This window comes from Bubalus kerabau, chromosome 4 (genome assembly GCF_029407905.1).
Source record: "Bubalus kerabau isolate K-KA32 ecotype Philippines breed swamp buffalo chromosome 4, PCC_UOA_SB_1v2, whole genome shotgun sequence".
In the NCBI taxonomy this organism is placed as follows: Eukaryota; Metazoa; Chordata; class Mammalia; order Artiodactyla; family Bovidae; genus Bubalus; species Bubalus kerabau.
The window spans coordinates 120,452,857-120,471,753 of NC_073627.1; the positions used below are offsets into that span (position 1 = coordinate 120,452,857).

General features: G+C 43.5%; 1 protein-coding gene across 4 annotated transcripts in view; it reads right to left on the reverse strand.

Annotated features, from left to right (window-relative positions):
- The window catches only part of LOC129650163 (guanine nucleotide-binding protein G(q) subunit alpha), a 318,833-nt gene that overhangs the window by 137,070 nt on the left and 162,866 nt on the right, over window positions 1-18,897 (reverse strand). The gene's annotated exons all lie outside the window — the stretch shown is intronic.

Below are 18,897 nucleotides of genomic sequence, written 5' to 3' on the forward strand. Positions count from 1 at the left end.
TGTAAACTTTTACATGGTGTAAACAATTAGGAATAGATGAACAGTGATGGGTATAAGAAGTCATCCCACTAGAAAGAGTGGTTCCTTGGAGTGTCAACCACAGAAAAACCTAGGATTAGAAGGGTCTAGGCAGTGCAGAGAAGGCGATGGCACCCCACTCCAGCACTCTTGCCTGGAAAATCCCATGGATGGAGGAGCCTGGTGGGCTGCAGTCCATGGGGTCACTAAGAGTCAGACAAGACACAGAGACTTCACTTTCACTCATTGGAGAAGGAAATGGCAACCCACTCCAGTGTTCTTGCCTGGAGAATCCCAGGGACAGGGGAGCCTCATGGGCTGCCGTCTATGGGGTTGCACAGAGTTGGACACAACTGAAGCGACTTAGCAGCAGGCAGTGTAGACAAAAGATCCCAAGAGAATGTCATCATCCACTAAAGAAAGAGTTGCTTGCCTGGAGTGGGAGCTATATTACAGTAGATTGTAGAGAGACACAGCCAAGGGAGGCTGTAGACAGGCAGAGGCAGAAAAGGAAGCTGCTGCTGCTGCTGCTGCTAAGTCACATCAGTCATGTCCGACTCTGTGCGACCCCATAGACAGCAGCCCACCAGGCTCCTCCGTCCCTGAGATTCTCCAGACAAGAACACTGGAGTGGGTTGTCATTTCCTTCTCCAATGCATGAAAGTGAAAAGTGAAAGTGAAGTCGCTCAGTCGTGTCCGACTCCTCGTGCCCCCATGGACTGTAGCCCACCAGGTTCCTCTGTCCATGGGATTTCCCAGGCAAGAATACTGGAGTGGGTTGCCATTGCCTTCTCCAAAAGGAGGCTGATGGTCTAGCTAAGTATTGCATCATATGTACCATCCAAAACGTGCTCGAACACCTAAGAAGGTCACACATCAGGAGCTCCATAGTGAAGCACGGCTCACAAATGTGTTGTTCGGGTACACTCTGTTTATTCGCAGATTACTAAAAACACAGTGACGGCCATAAAAAAGAATGAAACACTGCCATTTGTAGCAGTGTGGATGGACCTAGAGCATAGAATACTAAGTAAATAAGTCAGACAATGACAAATATTGTATTATATCACTTATATGTGGAATCTAAAAAAGATACAAATGAATCCATGTAGAAAAACAGAAACAGACTCAGACATAGAAAACAAATTTATGGTTACAAAATGGGGGAAGGAGAAAGAAATTAGGAGTATGGGATTAACAGATACACACTCCTATATATAAAATAGACAACAAGGATTTACTGTATAGCACAGGAAACTATATTCAATATTTTGTAATAAGCTATAATGAAATAAAACCTGAAAAAATAACAATCACTCTGCTGCACACCTTAAACACAAATTATAAATCAACTATACTTTAATAAAAAATAGTGAAGTAGATCCTAGTATTAAAAATTAGAAAATTTCACATAAAACTCGGGATTTCTTGAAAATTCTGGAGACGAGTGAGTCAGAGGCTGAGCTGCCTAACGCCGAGTGCAGCCACCCCTCCCTGCAATGGACACGCACCCTGGCCCGCTGCTACCCCCACCACCCCTCTCAGCCTGTCTCAGCCTGCTCTGTTACTTAGTTCACAGGCACACACGCAGCTAGGATAACAAGCTGGCCGGGAGAGGCTGATCACGACAGAAAAGAGAGGACTGCAGGGGTGAGATCTTCTTGGGTGGGGAATGGGTCTAAAGTGGCATGGGCAATCCTGGGTAGACCAATAGAGAACAAGTTGGGAGGGCACAGTAGTCACTGAGGGGGCAAGGAGGTGGCTGAAATGTGGATCTTCTTATTTTCCACTTTAAATAGGGAGAAAACAAAGATAAAGTACATATCCACTTTGACCTAAGTGTAAGGTGTAAGGGTCTCTCCTTGGTTAGTCTGCTTGTGGACAGCAGTCTCTTTAGAGGGTAATATAAACCACATTGTTACAATGCTTTAGGATTAGTAAAGCACTGTTACGTATATGTTCTTTAATATGTCCCAAACTATAATTCTGTGAGCTGGACTAGGCAAACAGTATTACTGTGTATCACAGATACACACACAGTGGAGAAAACAGGCTGAGGAACTCTGATGGGATTCAGACCAGGCGTTTGTCACCACAGCCCACAGACTTGCCAGTCCTTGGCAAAGACCTATCTGAGACCAGGAGGAACACTGGGCCACTTCAACCGGCCCAGACAAAGGTTGCTCAGACACAAGAGTGGCCAGTGACTTAGAGGAGGTTTCTCCCTTACTAGGATGATCTTCCCCTGAGCCGATTCGCCCCCACCCCCAAACTCAGACCGTCAGGAGTTCACTTAGCCTGCAAGGCAGTGGTCATTTGTGTCTAGAAACATCCCTTATTTGTTCAAGAAAGGCCTGCAAATATTTTGGCAAATAAATTCAGAAAGCCGGAAACGCTAATTATTAGGCAGAGACAAACCCACGGTAATAACATAAACAACAAAGTGCCTTTTCAGCGCTGCTATTCAATGTGCCTTCCTGTGGCTGGTGCCACAAAAAACACGCCGGGAATGGCCTGGAGGGGATGGAAAGGGAAACGGCTGCTTCCAAGACCTCGTCCCATGGGCAGGCTGCGGCCCTCCCCTTTGCTACAGCAGATTCAGAGAGGAAGGGCAGCAGGGGTATGTGCAGGCAGAGAAAAATGGCTCGAAGAATGAGTTCCTTAAGAATGCTTGAAAGGTGGGACATGCATAACTCTTTAAAGGATGAACTTTTTTTTTTTTTAGGTTACAAATAAAAGGAGTGGGGAGATAAAGATTTTGCTCAACTGGTTGCAAATGCATGAAAACCAGTCCTTTGTCAAGACAGATGCCCATCTCAGTTGTTCACATATGGTTGTGTTTGTGTTGTGCCCTGTGTAAAAGTGAACACTCAGTTGGGTCAACCCGGGGCCTGAAACTCTTCCGCCATTCTGCCCACCCAGCTGTGTGCCTCGTTGAGCCAGGAAGAAACACCTTCTTGTAAGTAGACGCCTGTCTTCATTTGCACAAAGGCTCTCGCTGTGCAAGCAGCAGCCCCGACCTGGGTGGAGGTCTGCGCATGTCAGCTTCTGGCCCTTTGAGCCTGTGTCATTTTAAGCAACAGAGTCACGTTGGATGTCCTGAACTTGAGTACCAGCCACATAGAGCCTTACACAAACCAGGTAAGAGCGCTCTTTTGCTTGACTTTCTCCAGCCAGAGCAGTGAGAACAGCCCCATTTGCCCATCTCCTCAGGGCCACTGTGAAGCCAATGCCAAAAGGCTAATCCTATTTCTCTCTCCAACGTGTCCAGAAATGTCTTCCACTGAGCTTTCCCGCAAATTAACTTCACATTCCCCTTCTTCATTTACATTCCAAGGAAATAAAAGAAGAAAGAATGTAACTTCCATGATGTGCTATGTGGCCAGGGACCACTGGCCCATTTTAATAGGACAACTTCCATTTCCCAAGCAAATCATACTCGTTCTTGAGGCTAAATTCCAACCACGGCCACAGATCTTCAAGTCATTTCACTAGAACCTCACGGTGCAACTTTCCTAAGCAACGCCATGGCTGACATCTCTGAGGCTGCAAATCAAATGCCAAATTGGCTTGCTTCCCCACAGACTGCTGGGACACAGGCTCCTGACCAATTGCAAGAGAGCTGGCTGGTCAAGACTGCTTCCAGAGTTGGCCTGGCCAGGGTGACACTAGAACAACTAGTCTCACTGCCTTCTGAGACGGCCGTTAATTAGTGTGCGGGGAACGAGGAGCTACCTCTCCAAGGAGCCGGGCCTCTGCTGTTTCCTTCTGAGGGATGTGGCACTGGCCTCTAGTTGGAGCCCGCGTCTGCATCATAAGATGCACTGGGGAGGTTTCTGGGCCCCTGTGAAGCAGCCTGGGGGGGCTGCTTCACAGGATAGAAGACCTTCCAAGGAGTTCTTTGCTCAGGAACAAGAAAGATGAAAGAACTCCAGGATCACTGAAAATTCAACTTAGAACCAGAGATAAACATTTGGCAGCAAAATGCAGTATGTTAGAGGCTACATCATTCTAGACATAATAAAGGGAAAAAAGGACAAATGTTTCATTGAGAAGTGCCTCTGCTGCTGCTGCTAAGTCGCTTCAGTCGTGTCTGACTCCGTGCGACCCCATAGACGGCAGTCCATCAGGCTCCCCCGTCCCTGGGATTCTCCAGGCAAGAACACTGGAGTGGGTTGCCATTTCCTTCTCCGAGAAGTGCCTCAGAGCATGCATAAGGAATGTGTGGTGACAGGAATCCAGCCCATTGAGGAAAATCCGAGCTCAGTGACAAGGTCCTCAGCAGGCTTTATTAGGCACTTGCACCAAGCACACAGCTCAACACGCCGTGAACGAGAACGCATGAGTCACAGGATGGCATCCCCCTGACTTGAGTTGACAGCAAAGGACATCACTTATTTAACTGTGGGAGAGGATGACTGATGACTCTCAAGGGCTTTCTAGAAAGGAACATAGTATCTCATCGCACAGATGGGTGAATTAAAACATGACTCTCAAAACAAGCATCCTAAAACTATTTTTAAAATATAATCATTTAGAAATAATGAAAAGTCTTTTATGAAAGGCTGTATATGCTTCATAGTGCACCAAAATTCCTAAGCTATAGGCAAAGCCTTGACACTGGGGTGGGGCTGGCAGTTCAATTAATGGTCATGTAGAATCTAAAATTTGCTCTTGGTTTAACCATGAGCCCGAGATCCCCCATCTTCCAGTTCCCTCTGTCCCTTCCCCCAGCCAAAATGAATTACAATGGTCACCAGAACTGGCATTTCAACCTGTCCCCAGCCCACCAGCTCCAAGCCTGCTGGAACGTACCTTCCACTTCCTCACCACTGCACCAGCCAAGATGATCAAATCTGAGGGGCCCTTTTCAGTTCTTGTCTTTTTTTCAATATTTGATAATACTGACTGCTCTATCTCAAACCGTATTCTGTGATTTTTCTGATACTACATTAGCATCGAAATGTAGAAATGCCAGTAGCAGCTGCTATTTTTTTTCCAGAACACCAATAGCACCCTGTCTTCCTAGCAGAACTTCCAAACATCTGCAAGGCACTCTACTTGATGTTCTTAGTCACCATCTACCCCAATATGTCCTCCAAATACTTCCTGTTCATGTCCCAACCCCCCCAAAGCAAGTCTTGTTTATCTGTCACAGGTAATGGCATTCTCATTCACCCAATCACCTCAGTTAGAAACTCCGGACAGTTCTGGCTCCTTTCTGCGTCCTGAACTTCATACTCTCAGTCACTAAGTATTACTCAAGTCTACCACCTACCCACCTGTTGAGCTGTGTCCCTCCTTTCCACCTCCTCATCCACTGCCTTGGGTCAGGAGGTCATTCTGCTCTGTGTGGACCACAGCAGCAGCTTTGTCCTCTCTTCCTGCACTGGGGGAGCTCTCTTTGCAATCCATCTTCCACTCCACTATCCAAGAGTTTCTCGTGAACATACACTCACTCATGTTCTCATCTACTCAAAATCCTCCACCTCCCATCCCAGTTTCCCACTCTCTACAGGACAGAATTTCCAATGTAAACCCCGAAGAACCTCCTGGTCACCTCAGCTCCCACTCTGCACTATTAATCTTAGCCAAGAGGACCCCTCTCATTTCCCTGGCAAGCCTATTCGTATCACCATGCTTCTCTCTCGACAATCCCCCTGTTCAGCCTTCAAAACTGCTACTTGTCCTTCACTACCTAAATCAAATGGCTCCTTTTCTCTGAAGTCTTTCCTGCCCCTTACCATGCCCACTCCCAGGCAGTCACTCCTGTCTCTTTACTCCTTCAGTAAATGTGCATCTTCACCTGGTCAGTCTCACAGAGGATCTAGGCTGGCCTGAGGACAGAGACCACCACTTCTCTTTCCTCTTCTTCTCTCTAGCTCCTAAAGTGATCAGCACCTTTTAAACTATAAATAAACACTTATTATAAAAAAGAGAAGATGCTGCCCATCTTAGAGCTTCATGGGTGTATGTAAATTTATATCCTTTCTCTCTCCATCCAAACCTGTGATGGAAATACACACACACATGTTCATTTCACTCAACAAACACAAGTCTAAGATGGGGAAGGAGCGGCAAAGTTGTACGGTTAACCTAACATCTAGAAGGCAAAGACTCAGAAACCCAGATTTTCAGATAAAAGATCTGCTTTTTTCCTTTATGACTGACAAAAAGTTTCTACAATAAAACTCCCTAGAAACAAAACTGGAAACATTCAGTGATAAGTCTTCTGAAATGTATCCTTACCTAGGTATTTGGGCATCACCATGTGAGGGGTTGAGATCTCTGGTCCCATGGAGAGTATACACAACACATGCTCGAAGGTCATTTTTGTCCTTACTAGAGGTCACTGAAAAGGACCCAAATTCAATGGGACGGGTAGATTACATCGTGTGCATGCTCAGTCATTTCAGTTGTGTCTGACTCTTTGCAACCCTATGGACTGTAGCCTGCCCAGGCCCCTCTGTCCATGGGATTCTCCAGGGAAGAAAACTGGAGTGGGCTGCCATTTCCTTCTCCAGGGATCTTCCTGACCCAGGGATCGAACCCTCAACTCTTACACCTCCTGTATTGGTAGGTGGGTTCTTTACCACTAGTGCCACCTGGGAAGATTACATTAAGCCAACTTAATTAACAGCCAGTTAACTGTTCTAACTGTTCTGCTTTTGTTTCTATCTGCAGGCTGTGTCCCTGTGTGGTCCCTCTTGTCAGTCTCCAACTTGATTACCCCCTCTCCCACCAACACTACCCTGCTTGGTTTGGGGGAGGTGATCACAAGTGCTGGTGGCAGCACGTAGTGGGACAGTGGGATGCTTGCTCTACCTCCTTTAATTGCTGCTTCCCTCCTTCTATTTGTTAAAAGTTCCCTTTACTCTCCTCTCTCCATCATTTTTCAGTCTCATGTAGCCACACAGCCCGTATACCAAATGACCTGGCATCTCCCCTTCAATGTAAAGCTTCAGAAGAAGGTGTTTCCCCCCCACCGCTGACTTATGAGGCTTTCTCTTTCAGCCCTGGGTGGAAATCAGCACAGATTCCTGTTCTTATCAACTGAGTGCTTAAGTAAACAGAGCAGGTGCCAGAGTCAATAGGATATGGAAAACGAGATTTTGCTGAAGATTATTTGTAATGGGTTTCCCTTGCTAACACACAATCAGGAGTTCACACTTGGTGAGAAAGCATGACAGGGGAAAAGGGCCAGAACTTCACGAAGGGGACAGGCTTGGTTTGCCTGGATCTAACTGGCCAGGTAAAGGTCCATGCTTTTGTAAACTTGGACAGAATTTCCTCCTCTCGCTGAAAGAACACTCTCGTCTGTATATGCAGACAAGAAATACACCATTCTGCCCCACCCTCATTTCAACAGACTGTCCCTTAGGCCACCTGACCACTTTTCCCACTTATGGCAGTACCTGCTTTGCCTGGACTCTGGGTTCAGAGGTACAAGAGCTTTGGCAGAGTGCTAAGGAAAAGGGAAATACTGTCGCTGTACAGAGCAAGTATAGCCATGGCAACCATGGTTTGGCAAACTGTTCTGCCTTGCTAAGGTCTGGGAGTCCCGTGCCCACTGCTCCTGGTTCTCACACCCTCCACTAGCAGCAGGACTCAAACAGTTGGCTCTTCTAGTCCACCTACAGCATGAATTTACCTCCTCTTTCCAGGTATCCATTTATCATCTCTAGAAGTATTACTGCTCAGCTGTGGGGCTTTGGGAAGACTCCTGGCACAGTGCCCTTGGTCCCAACTCTTTTCTTTTGTCCTTCAAAACACAGTACCTTTTGCAGGCAGCTCAGGTATCTTAATATCTGAGGAGGAAACCTCAGGTACTTGTTCTAATGTTTGCAATTATATCCCTGGCCTTGTATTTACAATTATACTTTTTCTAAAGAGCTGAAAGAAGATGACATCAATCCCTTCAAGTCAGCACAGAGATGACTTGATTTCCATGTTACCAGTGGGGAAACTGAGACAAGGCTGATGGATTTGTATCCCGGTAGTCAGTGGTAAGGCTGTCAAAATAGAGGCTCTTTTAGCATATACCTTCAGGCACTCACAAATGGAGAAAAGACGTTCCAGTAGGCCACATATTTTTTCTTTTCTCTTTCTATGAAAATTGAAGGCATTTTATAAAAACAAAAGAGAGACAAAGATAGAGAAGCACTGTTATCAACTAAATGATGCCAACAGGAAGAAAATTTTAGAAGGGCATACTACAGGTCACTTTCTTTAACCCAGAAAAACAGAGAATCTGTTGGTAGCAGTCAGGAGTCCGATACGACCTGGAGTCGTATGACTGTATGGCTCTGCCAGCAAATTTTAAACTTCTTAGCTTCTCATCTGAAAATAAGGATGGGGTAGTTACCTTACAGGGATGATATGTACATAAAATGATGTATGTAGATAGTGCTAACAACCTAGTCCAAGGCAAACCGTTAATAAAATTAGTTCTTATTATTATTTATACCACTGCGGGCATAACAGATCCTGACTTCAGTAACAGTGAACATAATATTTTGTTTTCAAAACCATAACCATGGAAACCATTCTCTCGACCAAGTACTTGACAGCCTTTCTAATAGTACAGACAGATTAGAAGGGTCACCATCATGCTAGATTTTACGTCATACCCTGAGAAATCTTGATCAATTGGCAGTTTGAAAAATGGACCTGTGTACTCATAACCATAAGTCACAGATACAGACATGCTGGGTATAATACAGAATAGCATACAATGGCTACACTCGAGTGCCCTATTATTCCACTAAATTTCAATTTAGGATCTTTGTAAAACTACGACAAAAAAACGACAGCACTATTTCATTAGAAAAAAGCAATTATCTTATTATATTCAGCCTGCCCCATTTCTAAGAATCTTTCCACTATTACATAAACCACCTAAATGAATTTTGGAGCACCTCCAGGCAAGAGGACAGAGCTTGCTGCAGATCTGTGGATATGATAACGACAAGTTATTGCTATAGGAAAAACTGAGTTAGGGGCTCAAACTATTTTTGAGCCTAAATTAGAAAAATCTCTTTCTGATTTTCACCCTGCCACCCAAATACAAATATTTCATACAGATCACACATCTCCCTTGCATGCTTTATATTTTTGTAACTTTAAAATGTAGACTCATACACAGTATAAGTGTATTGAATCCCTTTCTGGAAAAGGACTCTGATTTGTTTTTGTTTTAATCACTTTTAGCCCAGAGATGAATGTATTTAAGATTATTAAAAAATGCAATAGTTGAAAAACACTATCTCATGAGAAATAATTTATCAACTTTGAGGTTAGATGTAATATAATTTATAGTCTCTACTTCCTTCTTAGAAATTATAGGTTACATCAATTTCAAAATTAAAATTCTGGAAATGTTCATAAGAAAACAGAGGGACTTCCTTGGTGGTCTAGCGGTTAAGTCTGCCTTGCAGGGGATGTGGATTTGATGCCTGGTTAGGGAACTAAGATCCCACATACCACACAGTGAGGCCAAAAAAAGAAAAAGAAAGAAATGAAAATAGGTAATATTCGTCATGTGGCCAGACTAAAACACAGGTGAAGAGTCAGTAGTATGAACGGTGGGGTAATGACCTGTTCATTCACTACTTCAGGTTTCATTTGTTAATGCTTACTCTTTCTTTTTAAATGGCCCCAAAAGCCGGACACAAAGCAGGAAGATGTGAAAATGTCCTATTTTCTCTGCCCTGGTCTGTTCTACTCATTCATGAATAAATGTCGAGTGCCTTTTAAGGAGACGAGGCCAAGGCAGGCGTTTTCCTTCTCTCTACACTAAACTAGCACATCCTATACCTCAGTTGGAAAGGTGCACCTATGCAATCTCTAGGGACAAAGATGTAGCTGGTATAATGCACAGGTTGGCATGGTCTGTATGCCAACATTGATTCTGCTTTCCCACTGAGAAAGTACAATTACAACATGTAAGATTTGCTCAAAAAGCAGAGGAAGATCAAATTGCCAACATCCGCTGGATCATGGAAAAAGCAAGAGAGTTCCAGAAAAACATCTATTTCTGCTTTATTGACTATGCCAAAGCCTTTGACTATGTGGATCACAATAAAAAATGGAAAATTCTGAAAGAGATGGCAATACCAGACCACCTGATCTGCCTTTTGCGAAATTTGTATGCAGGTCAGGAAGCAACAGTTAGAACTGGACATGGAACAACAGACTGGTTCCAAATAGGAAAAGGAGTACATCAAGGCTGTATATTGTCATCCTGCTTATTTAACTTATATGCAGAGTACATAATGAGAAACGCTGGGCTGGAAGAAGCACAAGCTGGAATCAAGATTGCTGGGAGAAATATCAATAACCTCAGATATGCAGATGACACCACCCTTATGGCAGAAAGTGAAGAGGAACTAAAAAGCCTCTTGATGAAAGTGAAAGTGGAGAGTGAAAAAGTTGGCTTAAAGCTCAACATTCAGAAAATGAAGATCATGGCATCTGGTCCCATCACTTCATGGGAAATAGATGGGGAAATAGTGGAAACAGTGTCAGACTTTATTTTTCTGGGCTCCAAAATCACTGCAGATGGTGACTGCAGCCATGAAATTAAAAGACGCTTACTCCTTGGAAGGAAAGTTATGACCAACCTAGATAGCATATTCAAAAGCAGAGGCATTACTTTGCCAACAAAGGTCTGTCTGGTCAAGGCTATGGTTTTTCCTGTGGTCATGTATGGATGCGAGAGTTGGACTGTGAAGAAGGCTGAGCACCGAAGAATTGATACTTTTGAACTGTGGTGTTGGAGAAGACTCTTGAGAGTCCCTTGGACTGCAAGGAGATCCAGCCAGTCCATTCTGAAGGAGATCAGCCCTCGGATTTCTTTGGAAGGAATGATGCTGAAGCTGAAACTCCAGTACTTTGGCCACCTCATGTGAAGAGTTGACTCATTGGAAAAGACTCTGATGCTGGGAGGGATTGGGGGCAGGAGGAGAAGGGGACGACAGAGGATGAGATGGCTGGATGGCATCACTGACTCGATGGACGTGAGTCTGAGTGAACTCCGGGAGTTTGTGATGGACAGGGAGGCCTGGCGTGCTGCAATTCATGAGGTCGCAAAGAGTCGGACACGACTGAGTGACTGATCTGATCTGATCTGAAGATTTGCTCACCTAGAAGTTCAATGTTTTGTGTGGAATAGAAAAGTCTAGTGTAACTGAGAAAAAAAAAAATCCAACCCTGTATTTTCAAAGAACAAATAACCAGGCACTTTAAAACTAGGAAATGAGAGAATTTGATAAAGTTCTGCAAATAGTTTATTGGTTACTGTCTTTTGCCCCAAAAATGGTTTCAATGGAGTGATATGAAAGAGTACCTTGTGCCCTTGTCCCAGACCCAAAGAAATTACATAGAACTGCTTCTTAAGAATGGCCAGATGGCATCTTAGTAAAAAAATTTCTCTGAAAACACAAATGGAAATATAGAAGGAAAACAAGAAGAGACAGGAAACTTGGTATAATGGTGCAGGAAAAATTAGGATTAAGCCAGCAAAAGTAATTGCAGAGGATACAAATAATTAAAGAGACCAGAGAACATTGTCAAAGACTTTAAAAAGTTTTTTTTTTCCCCTCCCACAAAAAGTTCCCTTTCATAAAAAAAATAGGAATGAATAAAAGCAAACTAAAGCATCTTCTTAGCTAGAGAAGTAAGCTATGTTTTAAATCATGGCCCCTAAAGAATGATTGTCCAGGTTTACATTTTGATGATGCCTGGTATATCCATGAAACTAGTTCATTATCTCACCTCTTTTCTTCTTTGTTGGCTGAAATGAGATCTATTTTGCATGAAAATATGGGATATATCCATCATTAGAATGAAAATTCCATGATTAAACATGCAGAAACAAATACGATTACTCACAGCAAGAAACAAATGCCGTCACTGGTAATGGTAATTTAGTAAAACACTCAAGGGCAAAGATGCTGAGTTTTAATTTCCTAGTGAAAGTTCCACTACCTCCAATAATAATTTTAAAAATGCAATAAAATGAACTATAAAGAGAAGCCCTCTGCCATTTGCTATACATGTCATAACCATCTATGAGAACAAAAAAAGAAGTGAATCTATCAGATGCATCTATTGATATTTTATAACTGCATTAAACATAGGAAAGCATTTGATTCTTATAATTAGTTCTTTTATTTACTATAGACTTTAATCAAAGTATACATTCAGTAAACCCAGTCAAAGGAATATGAAAATAACACAAACTATAGCTAAATTCCTGGCATAGGGGTTGGTTCACAGGTTTTGTTTATTAAATACTTGTTGAATGAATAAATAATCTAAGTATCATTTATATTTGCTTTCTTTTTTGGCATGGAAAGTGCTTGCATTTCAATGAAAGGTACTCCTGGGCCCACACAACTATTTTCATTCCCTGACTGCTGTGGGCAGAGGCTGTGATTTAAGGATATGGTTTTACCCTACTGTGAACCACTACCTCTGGAGGAACTGAAGAGAATGTCTAGGTTCTTAGTCTTTTCACTTCAGCCTCAGCTTTTCCCTATGAAAGCCAAGTGTGATAGCCTAGAACAGAGGAGGTGTACATTTTATATTCATATATATATATGTGTTGTATATATAAAGAACAGAAAGATTTAGAAACATGTATGTATTGCTTAGGAATGAAAGGTAGGTATATATGTATTCTATATATAAACTTATTAAACTATTACATAAACTATTAAACTGTTACTAACAATTAAGCAGATTATCTCAATCTTTAAACAAACTGGAAACTAGAAACTTTTTCTAGAGTAATTGATTATAATCAGCATTTCAGACATGAATAATTTACCTTTGGCAGCATGTAACATCTAAGTGACTCTTTTCTGATGGAGAACACCTTAAAGAGGATGAAATTTACCCCAAACTTCCACTTATATGATATCCTAATTAAACTTCCAACATGATGGTGGCAGAGAAGGGAAAGGACAAAGAAAGATTATCAAAACTAAGATAACTTTTTTTCATCTTTTTTTAACCATTTAAAAAAAATTAAAGTATAGTTAATTTATAGTGTTGTATGAGTTTCAGGTGTACAGCAAGATGACTTCTTTAGATAATTACTTTAAAGTTATTTTTATGGTCTATACTCTACATGCATCCTCAGTTGCTCAGTCATGTCTGACTTTTGCGACCCCATGGACTGTAGCCCACCAGGCTCCTCTGGCCATGGAATTTTTCAGGCAAGAATACTGGAGTGGGTTGCTATTTCCCACTCCAGGGGATCTTTCCGACCCAGGGATCCAACCCCATGTCTCCTGAATTGGCCAGTGGATTCTTTACCACTGAGCCACCTGGGAAGCCCCTATATATGTACTCTCGGCATCCTCTAAATGGGTCTGCTTAGTAAGCAATTAAAAATTATTCTTAGAATAGTAAGGCTGGGTATTAAGCCTTTGTTACTTTTCAATTATTTTACCTTGAAAATCAACAACATGAAATACAGAAGGGATTTAAAGATGACCTCTTATTGGCAGTTCTTTTAAACATTTATTAAAATGAAAGGGAATTTTGTGAAGAGGATGGAAATAATTCATGAAATCAAGAGGTATTATTACCATCTGGATCCATAGCTCTTTCAAATTCTCTCTCTCACTGAGCTCTCCCTTCCATTATGGAAAAAAGGAAAGTGGACCCTCTATGTAATGGAATAACCACCTTCTCTAAAACTGCAGAAAAGTTGAGAAGCCAAGTGAGGCAATTAGGGAAGGCAAGGGAGGGAAATTCAGACCCAAGCTGATGCACATGTGGCGGAAAACCCAAACATGGAATTGACTGGGTTCTTTATCACTGTTGGCCTTAGCATGTCGCTACCTCGGGCTCTTTGCTTTACCACACATGGAATTCTCTATTGTAAAATTCAATTATTTTCAACAGGCATCTAAAGCTTGACCTACATCTCTCAGTTTTGTGAGATTAGTGGTGTACCATTCTCTGAAATGCCATTTTTTAACAATATCATGCTTCTTATCTAGATCTCTGTCTAACCTGCAGGGATCCAGACCCTGTGTGGTACCCACTGCATTATAATCCACAGGACAAGGCGGGAGGGAGAGAGGCTGCTGCTGCTAAGGCGCGTCTGACTCTGTGCAACCCCATAGACAGCAGCCCACCAGGCTCCCCCGTCCCTGGGATTCTCCAGGCAAGAACACCAGAGCGGGTTGCCATTTCCTTCTCCAATGCATGAAAGTGAAAAGTGAAAGTGAAGTTGCTCAGTCGTCTCCGACTCTTTGCGACCCCATGGACTGCAACCTACCAGGCTCCTCCGCCCATGGGGTTTTCCAGGCAAGAGCACTGGAGTGGGTTGCCATCACCTTCTCCTAGGGAGAGAGGAATCTACCTAAATTCCTGCCCTGAATGGTAATGCCTGTTAATAATAAAAGGAGAAAGCTTCCTGTTTTTTGTAAAAGGCCATTTTCTTTTCTGCTGTTTAACCTAATGGAAAAACAAAAACAATAGGTAAAGCATGTTGAAAAGGCAATAACGGCTCTTTCTTTTCTGTTTTGAATTTAGGTTACATGTTTCACATAGCATTAGGCTTCTTTTAATTTCCTTACAAACTCCCCCAAAGCTTTTTTAAACAGAGCGGTCAGTTCTGTTTGTTCCAGTCTCTGATTTACAAAGAGCCGTGGATGGGAGCGAGCACCCATTCGAGAGTTGCTGCTGCATTTCCACTACGATCCCGCTTGTGAACTAAGAGTAGGAATTGACCCTTCTTGCTTTCCACAGTGATGCTCCCAGCTCACCCCCAGTACAAGCTGGAGCCAAGATGGGATGCGGAAGGGGATGGTTTTCTGCCCTGGCTCCACCATGGCACTAAGTCCCCAGATGGGACAGTAGTATAGGTTCTGTGTTTCATTCTCTAGCACTGGGATGCTCATTCGGAGACTTGGAACCCAGACCGTGGAAACTGGGAGAGCTTCTCAACATAGCACACAGCCAACCCCACATCCCCCACACAGAACCACAGCACCACATCCACAGCAAGGAGCGAATCAAAGATAGAGGAGGGTTTGGATGCTACCACTTGGTCCCCCTCAGATAACTGGAGTGACCACTGATATCTTTATTTCCCTGCCAGGCCAAGGGTTGGTGCATCACTTCTCACTATTCCTTAATTCCTCTCTCTCAATCAATCTTTCACTCTCAATGGGCAGCCAACATAAGTCTCCAAAGATCTACCTGCACCCTGCCTCAGTCTTCATTCTCTTCCATAATACCTGACACCATTAGTCACCTCCTCCTTCTTGAAACTACCGGCTGGTTCTCAGCCACCCCTGTAGCTCCACATGTTTACTCTCTGGCCACTTTCTCTCCTCTGGCTGACCCCCAGATGCAATCATTCCTCCAGAATTTTGTGCTGAGCCCACTATTTTTCTCTCTCTCTTTGACTGTCCTGGCTGTCCCCTGAGCTGCAGCTATCAACACCCACGTCTCTGGCTTCACCACCCACTCATCCTTCAAAGCTCCGGGTCCTGCTTGGTGACAGCCTGCCAGCATTTCTACTGTTCTAAGTCGGTGAGGGCTGTGTGTACCTCAGGTCAATTAACTCCTTCCCTGGGCCTTCTCTGTTTCTCTAACTGTCATTCCCTCTTTATACTTAGGGCCCAACACACCAGCTACAAATCTCAGTTTTTTGATCTGTTTTTGTGGCTCTGCCCTACACACCAAACCACAGTAGCAGCATCCTGCCTGTTCCTCCCCAGAATGGTCCCCCTGTGCTAACATCCCCAAGTTCACATCAGCTGCATGAGTGTCTACACCTCCTTAAAAACTAACTCTTGGAAGATGTCTTCTCCAGTACCCTTCGAACACAAGGCCTCTCTTCTAAGGATTACTATCTGTAGTACAATTGTGACACTGATGAATTACTAGTAAGTAACAACAAAATGAAACTCATAAGCTAAGAGTCAAGGAAGGTTTTTCCTTACAGTAGAGTCAGAAAAGTTAACCTATTCGTTCCCCGAATGGGTTGGTTGGTTTTGCTTTCACTACAGAAACAGGATAATGAGAAATAATGATACATATAATAATTTCAATAAATCAATCCCACACCTATGATCCATCTCTGTTTGGTCACACTGTGTATAATAAAAAGCAGATTAAGCTGATTATCTCATTAGTATGAAACTTGAAAACATGATGTAGAAATTCTCTCCATTTGTGTAACTTGGAATCTTTGTTTTAACATAAAGAAGCAGCAGTTGCTTTGTTTAACATAAAAATATCAACTCTAAGCCCTGGCAACCATAAGTTCCACAATTATAATGGGATCCAAAGTTCAAGAAAATTTTGAACTCAGTGGGAGAAGGCAAAAGTGGGATGACCTGAGAGAAAAGCTGAAACATATACCTTGCTGCTGCTGCTGCTGCTGCTATGTCATGTCAGTCGTGTCCGACTGTGCAACCCCGTAGACGGCAGCCCACTAGGCTCCCCCATCCCTGGGATTCTCCAGGTAAGAACACTGGAGTGGGTTGCCCTTTCCTTCTCCAATGCATGAAACTGAAAAGTGAAAGTGAAGTCGCTCAGTCGTGTCCGACTCCCAGTGACCCCATGGCCTGCAGCCCTCCAGGCTCCTCCGTCCATGGGATTTTCCAGGCAAGAGTATTGGAGTGGGGTGCCATTGCCTTCTCCACAGTTACCTTACCATATGTAAAATAGATGACCAGTGTAAGTTTGATGCATGAAGCAGGAAGGATACCTAAAGCTGGTGCTCTGGGACAACCCAGAGGGATAGGGTAGGGAGGAAGTGGGAGGAGGATTCAGGATGTGGGGGACACATGTATACCTGCGGCCAATTCATGTTGATGTATGGCAAAAACTATAACAATATTGTAGCGTAATTATCCTCTAATTAAAATAAATAAATTTGGGGAAAAAAACAACCCAAGTTAAGAAAACTAGGTACGGTCAAGATGCTCACGTGTTTATAGATGTGGACAAGCTATATATAACAGTATTTTTTCAAGAGAAGACAAGATTTTAAAATGCTATTTTAAAGTACTGCTAAGCTGACACCTGCCATACAGAATGCAGAGAAGTATAAGGCCAACTGTGCAGGATGAAGAGTAACTGCGTTGAACCTACCCTGCAGCTATTCTGAATCCGAAGAGAGTGAAGCTCCCAATGGCCCCAGCAAGCCACTTGTGAGTGAGCAAAATTATAACTTTTTATGCTGAATTTAGTAAATTATGTAGTGGTAGAAATATTCAACTGTTTGAGCAAAGAAAAAAAAAAAATCCCTAGGCACAGATATGTATAATTTATCCTCTATATTAGGAAGGTCAGGAAAGAAATGAAGTGTGACTTCATCCAAATATTCTTATTCCACATGTAACAGAAGCCAAAAAATACTCGTAGGTTGAGATTTCACATCAAGGTTGCACAGAAGCCGAATGGGTATTTCTCAGTAGAGGAGCCCATGGCCCACAGGGCATCTGCTGGCCAGTGAGGGCAGGGAGCCAAGGGAGATCAACTGGTGTCTCATCCCCAGGGCTTTCTCAGACCTGAGGCTCAGACTGCCCACCCTCCTGACTGGGTTTTCTGCCAGACTATGCACAGGTGTTATTACTAGTGACACAAGTGACCTGGAGAAGTGGATATTATCTTTGATTTACAGATGAGGAAACTAAATCCAGGAGAACGGAAGTCATATGCCTTTACTGGGGAGACTGGTGTGCCTCTAAATACTAATACTACCCTTTTCACCTCCAGTGGTTCTCAATGAAGGCTGACCGCCTCCCCCTACCCTCCGCCAGGCATTTTGGTTGCTACAACTGTGGGACCCTACTGGTATTGAGTGGGTGCAGACAACAAATTTTACATGTTCTGTAACACACTGGACAGTCCTCACTTAAGGAAGAAAGGGGACTTCCCTGGTGGTCTAGTGATTAAGACTCTGCATTTTGAAAGCAGGGGTGTCAATTCGACCCCTGGTTGGGGAACTAAGATCCCACACATCGTGAGGCACACTCGGGGCGGGGGGAAGAACTGTCTTGCCCCACATGCAACAGCTCCCCATCAAGAAACACTCTGCCATTAAGCTCCTGGAGACTGAAGGGAGAGAAACTGCTTTGAGAGGCCTCATCAATTACTGTTCTCAGTAGGCTTGGGGTGGCCTGGGGGCAGCAGGGAATGTCCACTAACACTGGTGTCTAAATGAACACACATGAACCTTTTCTTAATTAACAGCATGCAGCTAACACTAGAAGGAACTATTTAAAGAAGACTTTACTATAAATACTTGCAGATAACAAAAGGGAAGCAAATATTGGCTGAACTACAAAACTAAATGATACAGCTTCTCCCATCATCCTAACTCCTCTGCTGGGTGATGGGCACTTCATTAGCAATGACTGCACAATAACTATGCTTGCTTGCTTGCTTAGTTGCTCAGTCATGTCCAACTCTTTGCAACCCCGTGGACTGTAGACCACCAGGCTCCTCTGTCCATGGGATTCTCCAGGCAAAAATACTGGAGTGAGTTGCCATGCCCTTCTCCAGGGGATCTTCCCGACCCAGAGAGCAAACCCAGGTCTCCCACCTTGCAGGCGGATTCTTTACCATCTGAGCCACCAGGGAAGCCCAGGAATATTGGAGTGGGTAGCCTAACTCTTCTCCAAGGGATCTTCCTGACCCAGGAATTGAATCGGGTCTCCTGCACTGCAGACAGATTCTTTACCAATTGAGCTACCAGGCAAGCACAAAAACTATACTGAGGCAGAAAGTCTTCCAGAAGTCAAGACCTAGAATGCCTACAGTTCCTTTGTGGGACAGGTTCAGTTTGACCCTTCTGGTCCCTCCTTCTCCCTTGCCTCCCTGTATGGAGTACACTACATC